The following is a 4,678-nucleotide window of genomic DNA, read 5'->3' on the forward strand; positions in this document are numbered from 1 at the left end:
TATTCCAAAATGCTAAAAAAAAATTGATAGACAACACTTTTTATAATTTATCTATGTGGCTGAAAAAGTATTATTGTTAAAAATCTATTCAAAGACAACGCTTTAAAATCATTATCATTTTTGACAAAAACAACATTTTTACAACACTTTAAAAGCATTATCTTTTTTTTTTTTAAAGATAATGTTTTTACAACACTTTAAAAGTATTATTTTTTTAAAATAAAAAAATCATATTTATTTTTCTAATTACAAAATTATTATTTTTATATTTACAAAATCATTATTTTTCTTTTACAATTAACCAGATATCAGAGTCATGACATATCAAAATTATATATATATATATATATATATATATATAAAAGAGATATATGCACAGTCTACATAAAAACTAGGTATATAATTTCCAAAATGATGATAGTACTGTCAACATAATTCAACAAGATTTGAAGATAATTGATATGTCCAAATTCAAAGATAGAAATGAACAAAAATGTCTATGGCCTGGTTCCAGATTCAAAGACAAGAATTGACAAGTCCATATTCAAACAAGAACTAGCTACGACCTAGTTCATGGTGTGATGCTACAAAGTCTCCTACGAACTGCATGATGGCCTCATTAGCCTTCTGAGATGCTAATCTATCTTCTCTTTTCTTCTTTTCTCTGCATAAACAGTAGCTACATTAGACATTAGCATTTAGTGGACTAGATCCCAATCTATGTGGCACCCTCAACCAAACTACTTGGGCGTACATAGATAGTGTTAATTTTATTCAAGATAATCAGTAGTAAGTAAATCTTCCATGACAGTTTAACATAATACAAGAGCATTGACACTTAGATACATCATTTATTTTCAAGGATGTATGCTTATCTAGATTATCAATAAGCAACATAAAGATGACACAGAATTAAAACAGATAGATCCCGATACCTAACTATCAAAAGCAAATAAAGATGGCACAGAATTAAAACAGAAAGAATAGTTGCACGTGTAAATTTGTAGAATTGCCAACCCCAAATGAATGAAACTTGCAACTTTTTGTTATCACATTAAGTCATGGAACTCGCAAGTGTAAATTTGTAGAATTGGCAACCCCAAATGAATGAAACTTGCAACTTTTTGTTATTACATTAAGTCATGGAACTCACAACTGAAGAATAGAGGACTAAAGATAGTGAGCTTTTTCTTCCTATTGGCAGTAGCTTCATGCCCTGTAAATAAAGAATTGGAAACATATTAAAGAATTTCAAAGGTGAAAAGAAGGGTAGCCATCTATGCTAAGATAATGTCTAAAAAGAAGTTACGAAATCATGAAGCTATTAAAAAAATTCTGGCAAGATGTAAGGATTTTTATGCTAATGGTTTTAGTCAGTTAAACAGGAAACAAATCATTACATGCTACCCAATTGGAAATCATTAGATGCTCTTCCAGTTATTTCTCAGCCTTTTTTCCCCCACAAGAACATAAATCTGATTACCTGATGTTTGCAAGCCCAAAGTAATTTAGGAATTTTATAACCAAGGCATTCACATCTTGCCAACAATTATAGCCAATTTTTATAAACTACAACCAATTTAAGCTTTTGGAGTCACTAGTTAAGCAATAGATCAAGAGTTTCTTGATGCGCTTCTTTTCATAACTTATCAATTCAACCTATTTCCTGTGCTTTCAGTAGTTCTATAAAGGAATGAATTAATAGTACACAAATAAATATGAAGAATGTAAACTAGACACAATTATGACTTAATAGTACACAATTATAGTGAAACTATAGACTACTAAATGGTAATGTCATACTCATATATACCTTTTCATTTTCAATGAGTGCTAATACACTAATTAGCTGCTTCAACTTACAAACTTGATCAGGCAACATAACGGGAAGGCTATGAGCATTACCTAAAATGAGAGTAGATATTGCCAACTTAGAAAGGAATTGAAATAAATTATGCAAAAATAATTTGTATGATCACCATCAGCATTTGTTATTGCTTGGGACTAATGAAAACTAGCATAATTATTCAAGAACCTATCAAACTTCAAAAAGGAAGCATCTTTTATCGTAAAAGATATCAAGTTCTACGTAACATTGCTAAAGAACCAATAAACTAAACACAAACGCCAATTATGGATCTCACTTAGATAAGAATGTGACAAGAAACATGGTCCGTATAAGTTGGTTCGCAGCTGAAAAAGATTCTATTTTTTTTAATATGATAAAAGATAACTTTATTATGTTGTCAGTTATAGTGAGAAAAGAAATTAATGTGCAAATCATCAAAACCATACATGTTTTCCAAGATTGTATTACATTTTTAGCGATGTTATCATTGAAAAGTTAAGCACGGAACTCATACGTCCAAGGCAACTTCACCTTTCATTCAACAGCATGTTATTACACAAATAGAATGATTTAACTTTTCCACTCTTTTTCTCCAAAAAAAAAATTAAGAAGAAGAAAGAAATCATATTTATGAATCTTAAACATTTTGGAGCATATCAAGTATACCCATTAAATGTGCACTCATCTGTCGAAAATAACTAAGTCGAGAAGAATCTCAGAAATTAGAATCTAGATGCTGCATCAAATTTGGGGAAAAAAAAGAAGGAACACTTACTTTGGTAATTTTTCTATGTGCCGCAGGCAAACCAGAGAGGCACATCCAGATACCACGAATACTGTGATGCAGCTGAAGTAGCGAATAGAAGCAGTATGAAGGTTAAGATTAGCAAACATGAAAGGAATAGAGAAGGTGGTGGCCATCAAGGGAATCTTTGAGAGGTTGGGGATGGTGAGGATCTTGGTGAAGGTGAAAAGAGAGGGATGGGAGGTAGCCTCAAGGACAAGATTGGCGATGGATTCAGTTGAGCCGAGCTCCGCCACTTGCCTCACGAGGAGAGGAGGTGGGGCAGCCTTCTTGTGTGGTCAGAGAAGATGGGGATGAGGGGGAGAGGGATAGCTGGCCAGCGACGGTAAGGAGAGGGGGTGACGCCACCGGCCTTGGTGGTGGGCGATAGAAAGGAAGAAGAGTTGAGGTGGTGACTTCGGGAGGAGACGAGTGTGTGAGATGAGATCAGGAGAAGAGGTGGCTGTCAAGTGAAAAACATAGGATTTCTACTCTTAATTGCATTCAAGGATTTAGATCATCCCATATTTAGACGAGGCTCGCTCCTACACAAAGCTTTTTAAAAATCATTGTTATATACATTAAAAAAAATAAATAAACAATGTTTTTCAAAAAATATTATCTTTGACTAATAAAAATCATTAATAGACAATGATTTTTTTTAAAAAAATATTATCTATTAGTATGAAAAAAAAATACAACGATTTTCACTAAAAGTATTGTAAAAACAAAAAAGACAACCTTTTGACAAAAAGCGTTGTCTTTTAAGTGTTGTGTATTCACTTTTTTATTGTAGTGAATGGTGAAATTCATAATTATTATCTTTGTTATAATATAAAAAATGAGTTAATAAATATATTAGGATTCGAAATAAAATGTATTATAGTTAAAAAATAAAATAAAAAGTAAACTACATTTCAATTACATTTGATTGTACTCCAGATATAAGTCATCAAAAATAAATATCACTTATATTGAAATGTGTAAATATTTCAACATGTCCGATCAAAATAAAAGAATATTTTATAGAATTTTAAAAAGTAAATGATATATAAGAAAAAGTTCTTTTTGATACACTTATTAGTATAATAAAGTTTTTTGAACTTGATGTAAATGATATAAGAGGATAAAGATATGATAATTGATCTAATATGAAAATAAAACAACAAGATGTACAAAAAAAAATTATTAGATATAAATTCTAGAGCTTTTTATATGTCATGTGATTGTCATAGTCTTAATTTAGTACTTTGTAATATGGTTAGTTCTTATCCTAGTGTTATAATATTTTTTGATGTTATACAATATATTTACTCATTATTTTCATCTTCTATAAAAAGATGATTTTTTTTTGCAAGACCATATTTCTAATTTAACTTTTAAATGGTCACAGATAAGTTGGAAAGTCATCTTTAAAGTGTTAAAGTAATAAAATATCAAGATCCACAAATAATAGACATTTTATATAAATTTAGAGAAACTAGTGATGATCCTAAATAAAAACCAAAGCAATTTCCTTAACCACATATGAGATTGAAAATTTTGAATTTTTTATTATGTATGATTATTTAGTATGATATATTATTCACAGTTAATACTATTAGTAAATTTTTATAATATAAAAAATATGAACATTATTATTGCATTAGATCAGTTAAAAGGTCTTTTTTTTTACTAATTAAAGAAAAATTGGATTCATATGTTGTTATTTCTACTTAAGAGATTGTTGTTGGTGCAATCGACCTTCAAGATTTTAATGTACGACAAATATATTTAATGGAGCTTGAACAAGGGAAGTCCTAGTCACGGCTAGGCAAGGGTGAGAAGTCAACCGAGTGACTAATCCTAACTATGGTTAGGCAAGGGAAGTCTTAGTTATGGCCAGGCAAGGGAAATCTCAGTAGATCATGGGAGTCAGGTAGAAGGATTTGATGTGTCTAGAGGACACGATATCGAATCCCTGATGGGCCAATCCAATGCTGAGTCTTGGTGAATGAAGTTAGGTGGAGAAAACCCTAGCGGATGGTAACCTTAGGTCCTGGTGA

The 4,678-nt window shown here is 30.7% G+C and overlaps 1 long non-coding RNA gene across 1 annotated transcript; it reads right to left on the minus strand.

Moving 5' to 3' along the window:
- Nucleotides 1–396: 396 nt before the first annotated feature.
- Nucleotides 397–3,138, minus strand: LOC121977768. The gene is made up of 4 exons (XR_006111039.1): nt 2,625–3,138; nt 1,814–1,905; nt 1,154–1,216; nt 397–664 (listed from the first exon to the last, which is right to left on the minus strand). It is a non-coding gene; the product is annotated as an uncharacterized LOC121977768 (long non-coding RNA).
- Between the last annotated feature and the right edge of the window lie 1,540 nt (nt 3,139–4,678).

This window comes from Zingiber officinale, chromosome 4B, assembly GCF_018446385.1.
Source record: "Zingiber officinale cultivar Zhangliang chromosome 4B, Zo_v1.1, whole genome shotgun sequence".
NCBI classification, from domain to species: domain Eukaryota; kingdom Viridiplantae; phylum Streptophyta; class Magnoliopsida; order Zingiberales; family Zingiberaceae; genus Zingiber; species Zingiber officinale.